General features: G+C 45.4%; 1 long non-coding RNA gene across 1 annotated transcript in view; it reads right to left on the bottom strand.

The window, feature by feature from the left end:
* Positions 1–16239, bottom strand: part of LOC115089327 — a 38972-nt gene extending 22733 nt beyond the window's left edge. Inside the window, exons 1-2 of the long non-coding RNA XR_003856076.1 lie at positions 16158–16239; positions 7722–7837 (exon numbers count right to left, since the gene is read on the bottom strand). This is a non-coding gene — a long non-coding RNA (uncharacterized LOC115089327). The remainder of the gene's footprint in view (positions 1–7721; positions 7838–16157) is intronic.
* Between the last annotated feature and the right edge of the window lie 2452 nt (positions 16240–18691).

Raw genomic sequence — 18691 nt, 5'->3', positions numbered from 1 at the left:
ATCCACAAAATTATACTGTGCTGTAACTTTTTAACTCTTAGAAATAAGTTACTCACTCCAACTCCATGTCTGAAGCTGAGGACTCTTCTGTCAGGAAGTCCATCTCCCTCTCCATCTCCATCTCCTCCTCCTTTTCCTCCTGCTGCTCTGAGGAGCTGTTTTTTTCAACCCACTCCCACCAGTCTGGCATACCCTCCTCCTCCATGGCCATGGGCTCAGCTGTGTCATATTCACTCTCCCTGATGTCATCCACTAGTTCCTGTTTCTCCCAAACCCTTAGGTCAGGTGGTGGTTCTAAGAACCTGGGAGTTGTAGTTCTCATGGTTGCTTTTAGCGCCCTCTGCTGTTCACCCAGGTTCTGTGTTACCTTTTTTTTTTTCTACAACTCCCCTGTTTTTGCCTCTATCTGGGACTTCATCACAATATATATTCCTCAAGCTGACATATTCATCTCTCTGAAAATAAAATGTTCTCTACTTTTATTGTGTGGGCACTGGACAATTTATTTGGTCTTGGTCTCTCTTTTCAGTCTTCTCCTAAAGTCTTTTACAAGATCTCCTTTCCATTTTCCAATACTTTTCTCTCTTCCTGTCTTCTCTCCTTCCTTTACTTCATCTGTCTCTGAAACTAATCTTTCTTGTTCATCCTTTTTCTGCATTTTTCTCATCTCTGCCTCTCTATCCACTTCACCTCCACGATTTCAGAACCGTCTTACAAGCCCTCATCTTTTCCAGTCTGGACTACTGCAACTCTCTCCTGATAAGGTCTACCTAAAATGACCTTAAAACCACTGCAGCTACTTCAGAATGCCGCTGCCAGAGTCCTGACTGGTAAAAGAAAATCTGACCACATAACCCCCGTACTCAACAATTTATATTGGCTACCGGTAGAGAAAAGAATAGAGTTCAAAGTCCTTACAATTCTACACAAGACAATTCATAAAGTAGACTACACAGCCCTGGACAATATCATACATATACATAGGTCATTACGTATGACAAGGTCAACAAGTAAACTTCATCTAGACGTTCCATCTCTACCACAAGCCAAATTGTCCTCCACAAGAAACAGAACTATCTCCATCATTGGCCCGAAATTATGGAACTCCCTACCTCATCACCTGGGCTCTCAAGAAAACTTTAAATCTTTTAAAAAAGATCTAAAAACTTGGCTACTCAGCCAAACACTCAAAGACAGTAAAGGATAAGACTGCAGTCCACTCCCTTGGCGTGTCCCACCTTGGCCATGCAATCTCCCTCCATCGACTACCACTTTGACTCACAGAAACCTTCTTGATTTTTCTCTGTATCAGCTATCCCCTTACATGCTTTGAGCACAGATATATACCTAACTATATTGTATTTATTGATTGATATTAATTTAGGTCAGCATCCTAAGGAATACCCTCCCCATCGGGATGACCCGACATTCAAAGTTCAGGCTACCCACAAGGGACTAAATGCTGGTCAATGTCAGCTTCCTCACTACCAACGCATGCAGGAGCAATTCATGTAACTTGCATATCTTATTGATAGGTAGCCTAGATACCATCTCCTCTGAATCAATCTCAATGCCAAAGAAGGAAATTACCTTAGACAGACCCTCAGTTTTCTTCCCCACCAACAGCACACTGAACTCAGAAGCAATGCCTTAGAATTCAGATAACAGTTTGGCACATGTGTCGGACCCACTGGGTCCCACAAAGAGAAAATCATCAAAGTAGTGCATGAAATTCCCAAAGCCCATTCACTGCTCAACCAACCAGTGGAGGAAAGAATTGAACAGCTTAAAGTAAGCACAAGAAACAGTATTGCACAAGAAACAGTAAGCACAAGAAACAATATTGTCCCCTAAAATGGAAGCCCAACAGGGGCAAGCTACGTGGATGAATGGGGAACAACCTAAAAGCTGATTTGATGTCAGTCTTTGATATCTAGGCATCCTTTCCGCAGATCCTCAACATTGCAATGGCACTGTCAATAGAGGCATACTGTACAGAGCATTCATCCTGTGGCAAATGATCATTTACTGACCTTCCCGGCAGATGAGACAAGTTTTGAAAGAGCCTACATTTTCCAGGATCCTTTTTCAGTGCAACTGTCAAAGGCAAAAATATCATCTCCACAAATGGTGGATCAGTGAAGGGACCAGCATTCTACCCAAGGCTAGGTCAGTGTCAATATTCTGCTGCGCTATATTGGTGTGGCGCACTGCTGAACCTGTTACGTAAAGTGGCCTCGAAAGGCCTTGCATTCTGCTACATAATGGAGGTGTTTTAGTGTGCCCTTGGGCCTCAGCCCGACCCCAGACGGATCCAGGACCAAAACAAGGGTTGACAATGTGGTCCAGCATGGCAGACGGTCTTACCCTCTGCCAGGCCTGCAAGCTCCCAAGGCCAACAACAGGATGTTGGAAGTTGAATGGTCCTCCGACCATTCCGAGCCCTTTCGGACCTTTCGCTAGGAACGGCATGGAGCAGCAGGCCTGGTCTGAGGATGAGGGCAGACGGGCCTTGACATGAAGACATGACACCAAGGTTGTTGAAGACATGACACCAGGGCTATTGAAGACATGACACCAGGGCTGATGCGAAGACATCACGGACCAGGGTCGATGCGACGGCATCCTGGACCTGGGTCAATGCGACGACATTAGAGACATGACGAGGAACTTGACAAAGTCCAGACGAGATGAGAAGCTGGGCAGGAGGACATTGACACTCTCTCTCAGGGCGTCCTACTCAGCCCACCATCATGGGCAGACCCAATGGGCTGGTCACGGACCACCCTGTCCTACTATGCACCCTACACAGCCCGAGACTGGTCACGGACCATGCGGAGAGCGGGACGAGCGCAGGGAAGAATCCAGTTGAGGTGGGACTCCGACGACGGAGCCAGATGTCGTCTGAAGCACCACAAGGCTGGCAGGACATGACGGCTCTGGAGCACAGGAACGAATTCCACCTACAGGCCACTCCACGCTCAGGAAATACGTCATCCGAGGGAGCAAGGCCTGACAGGACCAGAAGGCTCAGGAGCGCTGAAGCGAACACCAAGAAGGGCAGGACACCAGGAGGCAAAACACCAGGAGACGAAACACTAAGATACCTGTACGAGGACCTGAGGCACGAAGACATGGCATGATGAGAAACGAGGTGAGCAAAGCCTGCTCGCGGGGGTTAACTCCGCGGCAGGTTTCATAATAGAACCTATGTTGCGTGCCGAGCTCTCGGAGATTTCACCCCAAAAAGGAATTATAAACCCTTCCTGGAACCCTTCTATTATTTTGGAAGCAGTGCTGTGTTTGGGATAACAGTTAAGCCATGCCATCATTCTGTCTAGTTTGATCAGAGTTGGGGGTTCTCAAATACATGCTACAAAACAGATGGAACAATCATGCTTAAACTTACAATCCTAGAAACTGCAAGTGGACTTGATAAAGCACCAATATACTTTACTATTTGCAGGTGCAGATGAAGGGCCTGCTGAGTTCTTAGGCCTTTGTGCTGCCTGCCCCTGTATGCCTGCATCACCCACCTTTTTCATTATCTGCCTGAGCTATAGTCCCATGTTCTGAGTATCCCATGACATAAGCTGATTTTCTTCCATTTTATCTCAGAAGGGTTCATCATAGTTCAGCAATGCCCACCCTTCGTACTCTTTATACTCCTCAAGGATCATGTCAGCATAGCTCAACATAGGCCCATACTGCATAGGATCATTCTGCCCTAAAATACTGCAGGCTTCCACACCGGATGACGATGTACCTGTCACAACCTCTGCTGGAGCTTCGGTGTGCCCAGTGGCCCTGGCTGCTCAGATACAACCACAGTCTGCACCCTCAAGTCCATGGATAGAGGAGGCCCAGACAATGCTGCTGTGGAATTGTTGCATTGTTGTGCTCCTGACCATGCATCGCTGATGTCAATTGGAGAACTGTAAATCAAATCCCTAGTCTCCCTGCCTGCTATTCTTGAAGCTGCTGCTTGTCCACCTCTTCCAATCACAGGCTCGAGGGGAAGACATGGGGGTCCAAAATGGGGGGATGAACACATAAGCCCCTGGATAATTTGGGTATCCTGGAGCCCCATTGTGCGGCCATGGCACCAAGAACAGGAAGTACATTGTTGCACTGTGGGCCAGACCTGGGTGCCCAAACATGCATCTGCTGTGGACTCAGCCATGGCATGCCCGCTGCTCCTCCAAATCCCATGGTGAATATAGTGGGAGGTATCCCACCTGGGAACTAGCCTGCCCAAGTACTCCCACCTGGTTGAGCCATGAGGCCCTGACCATCCCAAGTGCCTTCCTCTAGCCCACCCGGACCAGTGTAGCCTCCATGCTTCTTTGGGCTCACACATCTTCCATTGCTGCTGATGGACTTGGCAGTGGGTGGGACTGCTGAACTCTTACCCCCTGATTATCAGTGTGGGCTACTGCAGCTTCATCAACACCTGTTGCTGCCCTGAATGGGTCCTCTGTCACCCCATCATTGCTGCTCCCACCATTATTGCTCCAGCTTCGCGAAGCTGATCCACCTCCTACTGACTCCAATCTCGTGATACCACAGCTTCCCTCTCCCTTTGTATCCACCCAATTTGACCTCTGCACTGATCGAAGCACAAGATACGCCGTTACTTGCCTACCTCCATGTCTCAACTGCAACCCACCTGTGTGTCAACCCAGGTCGCCCATCGGCACTCTTACCAGCAAGATGTGGGCTGTTTCACATTGTGCTCACCTCCGACATTCTGGTGCCACTGAAGCAATGCATGCCACCAAAAAAGGAATGACCACCACCGCGTTGCCGACTGCTGAGAGGTTCAATGTTCACTGTGAACTCCGAGAAATGCTGCCACCACTGCAAATATGGCACCCTGGATCAGCGATTTTGAGCTTTACATTTTTTCTTTGCCCACATTATCACCATGCGTCGGCCACAGGTCCTCCCCTGAATCTCGCGCATGCGCGTCTGGTGCAAAGCTCACTGTCCCAGTGCATGCACAGGATTAACACCACCCAACCCATGGCCAGAGGAGAACGGGGGAGCAGCGACAGAGGAACCAACTCCTCGGCCCCCTACCCACCCAAATTGCCATCTGTAAGCAAACCTCTGACATGGGGTGGGAGAGGACAGAACAGGAGATGGGAGGTCTTTCTGGCACAAAGTTATTTGGTCCAATAAAACAAATTGGAAGGCAGTCCCACGTAGCCAAAGCAAAAAAAAAAACAACAAAGGGACAACCTTATACCGTGGAAAGATTTTATTATTGTATTATATCCTAGAGCCCGACTCTGGCCGAGTTTCGCCAATTAAGGCTGCATCAGGGGCTCAAGTTGCTTCAGATGATTATGAAACTACATAAGCAGTCTTTTATGTAGTAACAAAGTAGCAAACAAAATACTTAGGTTTGCCGGCGACTCACACTGCTCCAAAAACGAAGTGTGTCAGTCTAAACATTCGATTATCTGCGTCCCAACTTGGGAATATATGACTAACTCCTCTTAAAGATCAGAAATTTGCCAACCAATTCACTGATAACTTGTATTAATTCAAACCTTTTTTGTATCAGTTATCATGTGCCCAAAAAATGTGTACATATTTTTTCTTTGTTGTTAACAACACGATACACTGTTGATTCTAAAGCATTTTCAGGATCCATAAGCTCATATACTTGAAAAGACAAGGACTTTCTCAAAAATATATAAAAAGGATGATTGAACTGTAGTTGAATTGAAAACAAAAGTGACATTTCACAGTTAACGTTTGTAACATGACTTTACTTGATAATTAGTTCAGAGCTTTTTGTACTTGATAAATATGTAAATAATAAACAAATATAATATTTAAAATAATTGTGTTTACAGATAAACAAAATGCATGTTTTTTTATTTTTAAAAATTAATTATTTTTGGATAGTCAGAGGTGTGAATTTTTGTTGCGCCCGTCGATCGCAGACGGCTGAGACCTCTGATGCTCACCTCCTTTTTCCCACACCAGCGATTCTTGGAAGAGTGGCAGTCTCTGCCTGCAAACTCCACTTTCCCCGACGTCCCCGGGACGGTGTGGGCAATCCTATCCACCTTCTTGAATCGGGGATTACCTAGGGCACATGTGCGCCAGGCCCTCTCTTAAACACGTCATGGCGGGAACCTCGGGGGCATCCCCTCCGCATGACATCACCCGCCAGTGTATTTTTTTTTATAATTTATACTTTATTGAGTTTCTTGCCATTTTAACAATGTACATGAAATAAAGAAAAGTTTGATTTACATCAGTATAATTCAAAAAGAAATATTTTTACATAGTAATTAATGTAAAACCAACACAACTAGCCCACTTTATGGGGAGCCATCCAAAGATAATATTTCAGAAGAAATTAACTCAAAAACAATGAGTACTTTAAGGAGACGAGCCTTACACTTTTACACTAGACAATTATTTCCAATTCCGGGGGTTGTTACAATGTCCTGTCCTCCTTTATCTACAAGGAAATTTTCAAGGTGACTCGGTTCCTGAAAGACAAACCTATTTTTCTGATAAGTGACCAAACACTTGCAAGGGAATTTAAGATAGAAGGTTGCCCCTAGGGCCAATACCTTCTGTCTTAATAATAGGAACTGTTTCCGTCTTACTTGAGTATCCTTCGATACATCTGGGAACACCTGGATTTTCTGGCCACAGAAGCTAAATTATTTATTTCTAAAGTACTTCTGAAGTACTAAATTTTTGTCCTGTTCCAGGCTAAACTCAACTATTAAAGTGGATCTAGACTGGATATCGTCCACTGAGGCCTCCAGAAAGGCCATTAAATTTGGACTATCTGTAGTTAATACCTCTATTTCCCCCTCAGGTAACAATGCTTCTCTTCTCTTTATCGGGACATAATACATCTTGGATATAATTAGATCTTTAGTAATACCCAATATTTCCTTAATATATTTATTGATTTATTTATTTATTTATAGCTTTTCTATACCGACTTTCCAATAACAGAATTACTGATCAATTCGGTTTACATTTTAAACTTTAACAGTGACAAGTAATTGTCTTACAATGAACAGGAAGAAATAACTTGGAAATAAATATATGGGGATTATAACATAGATACAATATATAGCCTAATGTAGGCTATATATTTACCAAATAGTTCTTGAGCTGATAATAACCTAGTGCAAGGGAAATTTAAAAACCGTAAGTTTTTCCTTCTCATAGCATTCTCAAGGCCCTCCAATTTTCTATACATAATTAAAGAGTCTTTCATAAAGGCCGACCCAGTAGTTTGCAAAACTGATATTTGCTTTGAAGATGTTTCACATTGCAATTCTAATTGTTGTATTCTCTTGCCATAATCATCCAGTCTTTTCCCAGTTTCTTTTGAAAAATTAGAGGATTGACTCATAGATGAAGATAGCATCTTCTCCATTTTTGTAACAGCCCTCCACACATCTACCAGAGTTACATTCTCAGGATTGACTTTTTCTTCATTCAAGTTTGCACAAATCTCAAGTTCCACCTCATTTGTCACATTAAGTCCTTCCTGGCCTACTGGAAGTTCTGCTGGCGCAGCTAAAGGTGTCATTGCTGACATACTTGGGGCATTAAAGCCTACTGCCCCATTACCCTCAGCAGAAATATTGGAACTGGTTATTGGCAGGACTTATGGAAGCACCAGAAGAAAAGGAAATATCTGGAATCGCCTCTCTAGGAGGCTGACTCACCAGTCTCATAAGATGTTGATCCATTGGTCCTGAAGCTTCTTTCCTGACTGGAGTGGAGATCACCATTCTGGCCTTCCTCTTTCTTCCCATCAATGTTTCTCACAAACGTAGAGGTCCTGTTTCAAAGAAATCAGAAAAACTCTACCAGGGGCATGCCTCGGGCCACTACCGTGCTCGCCTCAGCATACCTGCTACTACACTTCGGAGTGAGTACCTCATCTATTCTGCTCTGCTGACCTCCTGCATTTCTCTTACCAACATCTGTTCTGATCCTTGGTGTACCCCACGCTGTGGGCCACTACCGGATCTACCCCTGAGAGGTGTTCATCTAAAGTAGGAGTTCCCTGTCGTACCCCGCTCCACGGGCCACTACCAGGGATACCATTGCTGAGCTATTTTACTACTCTGGACTGTGTCTTCCATCCCACTCGGTGGGTACTTCACCTGCATTCCAGTCTAATAAAGTTTCATTACTTTGTCCATCTCAGCTGAAGCCACGCCTATCTTAGTGAGTCCCCACAGGGCTATTCCCTTAGGGTGGAGTCAGCTCTCACTACGATCCAGGGTCCACAACCATACCAGATCATAACAATTTTTATGCAAATTATGCAAATTTCCATAAAATTGCCACATAATTTTGAAAAATCTTCTACAGAATTTGGTAACTCTTGCCACATAATCATGGTCTGCTGCAGAAAACCAGGAGCTCTACTCATAGCTAAATTTCACTGCCTTCTTCCCTTCTCTAATCCTCCAGTTCTCACTCTCTCTGTTACCTACCTACCAGATTTCTATTTCCTAATTCCACCCCTTCTCATTCCTCCCTCTGCCTTTCACACTTCCCCTACCTCCTATTGCCCTGTTTTTCACTCACTCTCCAGTTCCCCATTTCCAATCTCAGTACTCACAGCCTCCCCAACCCTTATCTACCTTCCTTTGCCTCTCATCCCCTCTCCAGCCCTAGCTTCTTCCTTGTCACTCATTCCCTCCCTGACTCCTTTCTTCTGTCTCTTGCTCCCTACTGTCCCTCCTAATATTCCTTTTTCACTGACTCTGCTCCGCATTCCCAATCTCTTTCACCTTCCCAACACCCAACTCCTTTTCCATTGCCTCTCACACTCTCTTCACTACAACCTCACTTATACCTTCTTCAGCCCATCTAATACACTCTCCCTTATACCCACCCAATTTCTGAGTGCCTACTGTCTGCTCTAATCTCCCTGCTCTGCTCTCCCGCTCTTTCTCAGATTCCCTGCCCTCCCGAGTCCCCAATTATCCTCAATCCCCAAATCCACGCTCTTCCTCCTTCATCCCTGTTTTTTTCCTTGCTAATCCCTGTTTTCACCTGCTCTTACCCCAATCCCTAAGTGACAGTCTCCGTTCCCTCTCTGCTCTGCCTCTCATCTCTCTCTGTCCTCGTTACTTCCCTTCTCTCTCCCTGAGTTCCCATTCTTTTCCTGCTCTCCCCAGCCCCCATTCTTCACCTGAACTCTCACCCCAATTCCCAAGTCCCCATTCTTCCCCTGATCTCCCACCCCCTTTCTCCTTTCTTTGCCTGATCTCCTCCCCCAAAAAATAAATCCCAATGTCCATCGCCTTGATGTTTCATGAGCTGCTCCTACTGCAGGCAGGACACCTCTTTCCTTTTCTGGCCCAATGACTGCAATCTCTGCTCAGCTGTTTGAACTGCAGGGCTCTATCTTTTTGGATCCCTATGTAGTTCAAACAACAGTTATTTGAACTCCATAGTTGAACTGATAATGTGAGAATTGATAGATACAGATCCCCACAGTTCATATAACTTCCCTGATGTTTCAACTGTGGGGATGGAAGAGGAAAGAGGGACTGTGCTTGTAGTTGAAGCAGTTTGATCAGTCAGAGGTGCTGGCTGATGGCCATGTTTGGGGTGGGAAAAGCGGAGTGTGCGCTCCTCTTGCATCGCTGATCCCCACAGTGGATCAGATATTCATACAGTGGGCTGGCAGCACAATTGAGCAGTGGCACATATAGCCAAGTTCCTATTGGCCATAAGCTAGTTATGGCTCTGTCACATGGCCAGAGTAGTCATGCTTGGCAAATGCAATCAAAAACTGCAGTTTAGCCAAATGCCAGTAAACAATTCTATTGTTTTGTTTGCAAGTATAATAAGTAGCAGAACCTTGCTTTCTATTTACATTTCATTTTCTATCTCTAACAATACCTAGTGAATGCAAAATATCTAGATGTCTACATAATCATATACTATAATCTAATTAGTGTTGTTATTTGTAGTATGTCTTATCCCTATAATAAAATAGTTTATTTGGATGACTTTCTGGTCTCCAAGACTTATTTTATTTCATTTTTCTAGCCTGATTGCATATTTTGGCATTGTTACCATCCTTATAGCTAACTCCCCACTCAAAAAAATGATAAATAACATAGCTAGGTTGTGGTAATTTCTGAAGTCAACCAACAAGGCATCTAGGAAAAGTATTCAGAGGAGTTGCAACTCCTCCAGTACTTTTTTTTTTTTTTTAAGTCAGAGTGGATTATTCAGTGTTGATAGAAACCTGCAGCATTCCACAGCTCACATGACATTTTCAAGTGCCATTGTAAGCAATGTAACATGAGAGCCAGGGTATCTCATGGAATTGCTGTGCTATGTCTGCAATTGCTGACAACTGCATATTACTAACACCAAAGTCCATTGTATACCAAGAAATAATTGAATTTTAAGATATAAATGGTTCACACTCACAATAAGCCACATTGTGTTAAAAAATGAAAACTTTTAAATAGACAATCAGTTCCAAAATCCAGCAGTCATTTTATACCATTAGAAACTATAATATTTTTGCAAGCCAATTGGCATCTAGATTCAGTGAAAATCAATTCACAGACAAAGCTCACTAAATCTTATTGCTGATATAGCAGTTTAAAAAATCAATTCAAAGTAATGTTTTTCTCATTTAGTTTTCTTATGGTGATAGCACCCTTGATAATGGATTTTCTCTTATAATTATCCTTGTCTTTTCACTACATGCTCTCATGTTCATCTCAGGACATTGTACTTTCAGTGCAAGCAATTATCACATTGGGAAAAATCAAATTTACTAATCCAAGGTTATTCATACTCAGCCAATTGCCATAATTAGGTTCAGGAAGAAATTTTTTCATTTCTACAGGTCTGAAAACAGATGAAGTGTTGTTCTCACCTCTGGACTAGATAATCAGAAGAACATTGAATTCAGTGGACTTCTGGTCTTCTTAAGAACAAAGGTTTTGCCATACTGTCAGACCAAAGGTCCATCAAGCCAAGTATTCTGTTCCAACAGTAGTCAATCCAGGTCACAAGTACATGGCAGGATCCCCAAAGGTTGATAGATTCCATGTAGCATATCCCAGGGATAAGCAGTAGATTTTTCTAAGTCTACATTAATAATGTTTTTTGAACTTTTCATCCAGGAACGTGTATAAACATTTTTAAACCTTGCTACACTAATAGATTTCACCACATCCTCTGGCAATGAATTCCAGAGATTAATTACACATTGAATAAAAAATATTTTATCCTATTTGTTAAAAATATATCACCTAGTAACTTCATTGAATGTCCTCTAGTCTTTGTACTTTTTGAAAGTGTAAACAACCGATTTGCATTAACCTGTTCCACTATACTCATTATTTTATATACCTCTTTCAAATCTGCCCTCAGCCATCTCTTCTCCAAACTCAAGAGTTCTAACTTCTTCAGCTATTCCTCAAAGGAGAATCATTTATCTTTTTGTTTTCCCTTCTCTGTACCTTTTTCTAATTCTGCTATGTCATTTCTGAGATATGGTAACTGGAGCTGCACATAGTACTCAAGGTGTGGTTGCACCATGGAGCAATAGAAAGACATTATTATACTTTCTGTTTTATTCTCCATAACTTTCCTAATAATCCTATATTCCATTTTATTTCTTGGCTGCCATCATACACTGAGTAGAAAATTGCAACATATAATGCATACTGATGCTTAGATCCATTTCCTAGGTGGTGACTGTTCTGGATCCGAAGGAGGAAAGGCTGGGGAGCACTCCCAATTCTGCAGGAAAGTATGCCCTTGGACCTTGGCAAACTAGGAGAGGAGCTCCAAAGCAGTGCCAAGGCAGGTGAGACAGGTCCTCCTCTTGGTGGAGACTGAAACCCAAGCCCCTGCCGACCTGCATGGCCTTGGTGAGACCAATCACGCAAGGTTGATCTCTGAGTAATCCTCTGACTACTCCAAGCCCTTTCGGACCTGCCGTTGGGTAACGGCAGAGGCGGCAGGCCGGACAAGAGGAAAGGGTGGACGAAGACACTGGAACAGATGAAGACTCTGGTGAAGTTGCCGATGAGGACAAGACTCAGATGATGATGAGGACAGGACTTAGACGATGATGACGACCAGACTCAGATGAAATGAGGATAAGGAGCAGACTCAGGCAGAATGAGGATAAGACAAGTTAAAATCATGGATAAAACTCTGGATGGAGTGGAATCCGGATACCACGCTAACTCCCTCAGCCAGAAAGGAGGCTGCAGTGGCCAGAAGCACAGTCTGCCAGAGGCTAGTCATAGCTGGAGTCCAAGACACTGGAGGAATGTTTAAAAGTCAGGCCTCCAAGGTGAAGATCCAGGACATCCTGGATGGGCTCCCAGGATATCCAACAAAAGGCAGCTGGGGCGAGCGAAGCAGGACATCTCGAAGAGTCTGGAATCTGGAGGTGGCAAGAAGGAACATGGAGATCTTCAGCCCCAATGGATGGAGAAAACCCACCAGCACCCTACACACCCCAGCAGGGGTGGTCGCGGACCATTGGGTCTGCTGTATGCCCTAATCAACCCAGCCGGGCTGGTCACAGACTATGCAGGGACAGGTCGGAGCGGATCTGAAGACATCTGGACAAGACGGACATCAAGACTAGAAAATGGAACATCAGGGCGGATCACAAACATCAACAGAGACCAAGAACAACGATGAGGGATTCCACGAGGAACAAAAGAAGCCTGGCAGGAGCAGGAAATGAGGAGTTCTGGAGAAGAACTAGCTCCCTGTGAAGGCAAAGCTGGAATGTAGCCAGGACCTTTTTAGGCAGGAGAGGAGGTTCCAGGAATAATGTCATCAGGTGGGGACAGGGGGACCACTCCCTAGCTGGCCCTTTAAATAGTTGAAGGATGCGCAGCCCCGCACCTAAGGAGTAACAGGAAACAGGAGTGCAGGACCTTGGACAGTGACCTTGCTGATGATGCAGAGAAGAGGAGGAGCCGGAGCAGGCCACAACCAGGCTCGACATAGGAGCAGCAGCATCCTGGCAGCAGAGGTGAAGCTGAAGGCGGCTCTCTGCCGCAGTGGAGCAGGAACTGAAGGCCCCTCCCCACGGAGTCATCAGGAAGCGTCGGCAGCCTCCAGGCCGCCTGGAGGAATTATGGAGGTCTCTGGACTGTGAGAGAGAAGACAGACGTCGGCGGCCTCCGGACCGCATGGAAGGAGTGTCGGCGGCCTCCTGCCGCATTGGGAGGACATTCGGGTGGCTCCTGCCATGAAGTAGAACCCCAGCATGGCTCCTGCTGTGCCGGCACAATGGCGGCAAGATGGCAGCCTCCAGGCCGCAGAGGTAAGTGCCTGCTCGCGGCTAGGCCTGCTCGCAGGAATGCAACAGTGATGCCCAAAGTGGAACCTTGCACTGAGTAGCAATAATTTGGGCTGCTCTTCCCTACATGCATCACTTTGTATGTGCCCACATTAAATGTCATCTGCCATTTGGATGCCCAGTCTCTAAGTCTTGTAAGGTCCATTTGCAATTTCTCACAATTTTCTTGTGATTTAACAAATTGAATAATTTTGTATCATCAGCAAATGTAATCACTTTACTCATTGTTCACATAGGGGTGGATTTTAAAACCCCTGCGCTGGCGCGCCTATTTTGCATAGGCCACCGGCACGCGCAGAGCCCCGGGGACGCGCGTAAGTCCCGGTGCTTTTTAAAAGGGGCGCATCGGGGCGTTGCCGAACGACGTGGCGTTTCGGGGGCGTGACACGGCGTTTTGGGGGCGGCGATGCGGGCGTGGTTTCGGCCCAGGGGCGTTCCGGAGGCATGGCCGCGGCCTCCGGACCAGGCCCCAGGACCGGAACACGGAGCGGGGCAGCCGGCCGGCGCGCACTGATTTAAGTCTGCTTTCGGCAGGCGTAAATCATGAAACAAAGGTAAGGGGGGGTGTAGATAGGGCCAGGGGGGGGGGGGGTTAGGTAGGGGAAGGAAGGGGAAGGTGGGGGGAGGGCGAAGGAAAGTTCCCTCCGAGGCCGCTCCTTAGTGAGTTCTCTACCAAGACACCTCAACCTACACCAATAGATGCAGAAGAAGACATCAAATGCAAGGTAGATGCAATCCAAAGCAAGAAAGAGAGGCAGAGTATGGGAATACCTCCTGTCATGGGAGGGGTTATAGACAAGAAGAAAACTCTTGGGTACCTTTGGCTAATATCATGGATAAAGAGAATCTTCAACAATTCCACAGAATGCATCCTCAGAAACCAAAACCAGGTAGGAAGGGTGGAGAGCGCCCTTTGAAGGGGGGTACTGTTGTGTCCATCGGTCCTAGACGGCTTCGCCCCATTTGCCTCACCTTGTTCATGGCTCCTCCCGCTTACCTTGAGAAAATGGCTACTGCTGCATCTGCAAGCTGCCCTCTCTGTCATCCCTGGAATGGCTATAGTGCTGCCTCCCACCATGCTCCTCCCAAGGGCCTACTAGGGTGTGTGCACGCGTGCTACCCTCATCTTTATTCCAACATTGGCATGAACCTTGGAGGTGTTCCCCTCAAGTGACGTAATGCCATCCGGGTATTTAGCCTGCCCTTACTTGCTAGCTAGTTGAGTTAGCAATGATTGGTCTCAGCCAGTCAATGCTTCTCTGCCGCTTCCTTGCTGCCACTGGAAGCTCTCTCTCTGCCCTTCGGCGTACTGGCTAACCTGGGTACCTGCTCCTCAGGGGCCTCTGCTTTATTTCAGGTGCCTTACAGGGATCAGGTACTCGGTCCTTGAGGGCCTGCTCTCCCTGCCTCAGTGCCAGTACCATCTACTTCAGCCTGGTGGAATTGCATACCTACAGCTACCATTTAGTGAGTAATCTAACTATCAGTCTGTCTCATCTACAGCATTGCCTTGTGGGAAACCTACACCGGGATTCCCCTAAACCAACGGGGTGAGAAGGGCCCCCTTTGCCGAGGTTCCTGAGACTGCCTGCTACATCCAGACTACCTCACTACTGCCACCTCTGGTGGTATTCATCAAGCTGTACAATATAAGATCTAATTCTGTGTTTGTGCATCCTGAGTCTAGCCCAGTACTGTGGCTCCCCACGGGGAGGAGCCCCGTGGGTGTGGTCATCTGCCACAGCACCCAAGAATCCACCCAAACACCACTTAACCATAACACTTTACTTAATACCTTGTATTGTGGAATAAGCCTAAGACTGATGCAGATTGGAAGGGATGGGGACAGAGGGGTGGCTCACCTTCACCCTTCACACACTGTCCTGCTCTCTCAAAATCTCACACACACACAGTGCAGTTTCTCAGTCATACATACTTTCTTAAACATACTCAGACACTGATGAACACACAAATCATTCTACTACTGTCATGTGCTCACATTGGATCTGATTTTCAAAAACAATACTGGGTTTTACATATTTAAATACACTTTATCTGGGTAAGTAGGCATTTGAAATTTGCTACAATATATGCCTTTGAATTGTTAATAGGTTTTACCTATGTTAAGTGTACTTAATGCGGATAAATGGCTTTTGAAAATTGCTGCAATAGTATGTTACATTTATGTGCAATGAAAATTCACCTGGTAGCGAGTGTCCCCTCCTCTGGACTTGGTCTTTGGATTTCTAAGCATACTACCAGTGTCCCAGGAGCAACTGGGGATTGTTCCTGCTCCATAAAGACATTCAACTATAGTACGAGGTTTTGGAATGGGGGCTCCGGGAGGGGGTCTTTTCTCTGACAAAGCCCGTTTTTTGTTTACTCTAGGTTTCTTTGCTTTATTTTATAATTTTAATTTGTTCTTTTGTTGTATTTTCATTTTAAATAAATGAAACAAAAGAAATGAAAAAAATAAAATATCTGTGCACACCCTCATTGGGCCATATAATTGCCTTTACTTTGGAATAGGATACCCTCCCTTATATCTTGGGGTATCTAATTTTCAGTATGAGCAAATGTTTTTCTTCTGTTTTCAAACATTGCATGTAATATCATTGGTTTGTTTTATTTTATTTTTACCTGAAAGTTTCCTCCTGCTCCTTTGTTCATCCAGCTCAATCAGAACTAGGGCTGGGATGTGGTGCCAGAAGCCTTCTTTCACTACCACAGTACACTGGTATTTTGCCCCTATTTTATTATCTCCCTCACCTTAGCATACCTCATTTGGTTACTGCAATGATATTCCTGGGCTGGAGGCCATGCACCAAGGCTTCTTGTGGAATCCATGCAATCATAGGACCTAGAAACAAAATGTACTTTGGTTATGGTCAGTTTAGTATTATTTTAGTGTGCACTCATTTGAAATGGTATATTCTAATAAATGAAGTAGTGTGCATAAAACTTCAAAAGAGCAGGAGACCCAAATTGAGGACCTTCCCAGTGTCAATGCACAATACTTGCCTCCTAAGTCAATGGAGAAGCCCTTGGGATCACGGTTAATGCTAGCCACACAACTGTTTATCATCTCACAATATTTAAATTGTATTCAGACTTTTTAAGGATTTGATAGAGTATGATACTGAGAGATTCTGTGTTGCATTTATTCAGTATGAATAACTCAGAAGAATGTTTCCCATTTTTGTCCATGGCAAAAATTGTTTTAAAATGGGCCCCTATATATTTTGTCTCTCTTTAGTTACAAAATATGTATAGTATAGAGCAGTGGTTCTCAACCTTTTTTTGGCCGGGACACACCTGACAGATGGTTCTCACATGCGTGACACACTGAGCATGTGACCGTCACGGGGCTAAATGTAAACATGCACTCTGCATCCACAGGAATCCCCTCAACCCCCCGCAATGAGTGCAGAGCAGATCTAGGGCATTACCCTGTACAACTCGCCATACAAAAAAAGATATTCTGGTTCTGATGACATCTCAGTAAAAGCAAAACAAACTCCCTTTACTACCAGGCACAATAGCCCTTCTTATGAAAAGACAGTAATTTACCACTAATGCATATCCTATTGAGAAAACACAACAAATAAGATTGATACAAAAGCCTACATGCTAGTAAAATATCTCACCTCTGTCACACACCCAGAACTGACCTTCACCAAGTACAGAAAGACCACACATTATAAATATGGAGACAGAAACTGGAATGGAAAACCAAAAAAGCCACTCTGCATGCAGTGCAAACCTAGAGAAATGGAAAGAGAAATATAGCACCTAACATAGTCCCAGGATCTGCAATAATGCACACAAACTAACCCGCACAAAGATACACCTGTATTATGGAACACACTCAACCAGTAACAACCCTATCTAAGGAATACAACTATTAAACCAGGCCCTAAACACTAATACATTTCCTATTGGGAAAACAGAATAAGCCAAGCTGCTATAGCGCCCCACACAGAAATAATTGTAAAGCTTTACTAAAAATGTTACAAAACAGCTGCTGAACAGAATATCCAACAATTAAAAACTCATAAAAATTATTAAAACATGTCCAAATATCAATAAAATATTTCAAAACAGCAGACATCGCATAATACCCAATAATTAAAATGGCAATCAAGAAAAATAAATTTAAAAAGCCACCTTTTCTTACCCTCTCCAGCAACTCTCCTACTCCTTTCCCTTCCAGGCCAATAGCACTCACAGGAAGCAGCAAGGGCTGCTGAAGCTCTGTCCTCACAGTCCTCTTCCTTAGCGCCCACAACCAGTCACTCACACACATAACTCCAATTAGACCCCACGAACAGTCTCGGTCTCTCTCACCTCCCTGACCAGTCTCTCTCTCAATCACACTCATGGTCTCTTATATACAAGCTCTCAATCACACACAAATGCTCTCACACCCACACTAGCTCTCACCCAGGCTTCCATTCACACCCACACACACCAGCTCTCACCCAAGCACCCATTCACACCCACACACACCAGCTCTCACCCAAGCACCCATTCACACACAGACAACCCAGCTCTCACCCAGGCACTCATTCACACACAGACACCCCAGCTCTCACCCAGGCACTCATTCACACACAGACACCCCAGCTCTCACCCAGGCACCCATTCACACCAGTTCTCACCCAGGCTTCCATTCACACCAGCTCTCAACCAGGCACCCATTCACACACAGACACACCAGCTCTCACCCAGGCACCCATTCACACACAGACACACCAGCTCTCACTCAGGCACCCATTCACACACAGGCACACCAGTTCTCACCCAGGCACCCATTCACACCAGTTCTCACCCAGGCTCCCATTCACACCAGTTCTCAACCAGGCACTCATTCATACACAGACACACCAGCTCTCACCCAGGCACCCATTCACACACAGACACATCAGTTCTCAACCAGGCACCCATTCACACACAGACACACCAGTTCTCAACCAGGCACCCATTCACACACAGACACACCAGCTCTCACCCAGGCACCCATTCACACACAGACACACCACCTCTCACCCAGGCACCCATTCACACCAGCTTTCAGCCAGGCACTCATTCACACACAGACGCACCGGCTCTCACCCAGGCACTCATTCACACACACAGACGCACCCGCTCTCACCCAGGCACTCATTCACGCACACAGTCGCACCCGCTCTCACCCAGGCACTCATCCACGCACAGACGCACCCGCTCTCACCCAGGCACTCATCCACACACACAGACGCACCAGCTCTCACCCAGGCACTCATCCACGCACACAGACGCACCAGCTCTCAC

Source organism: Rhinatrema bivittatum, chromosome 4 (assembly GCF_901001135.1).
Source record: "Rhinatrema bivittatum chromosome 4, aRhiBiv1.1, whole genome shotgun sequence".
NCBI classification, from domain to species: Eukaryota; Metazoa; Chordata; class Amphibia; order Gymnophiona; family Rhinatrematidae; genus Rhinatrema; species Rhinatrema bivittatum.
Note: the sequence above shows the minus strand (reverse complement) of the source record. Positions and strands in the feature narration are given on the sequence as shown.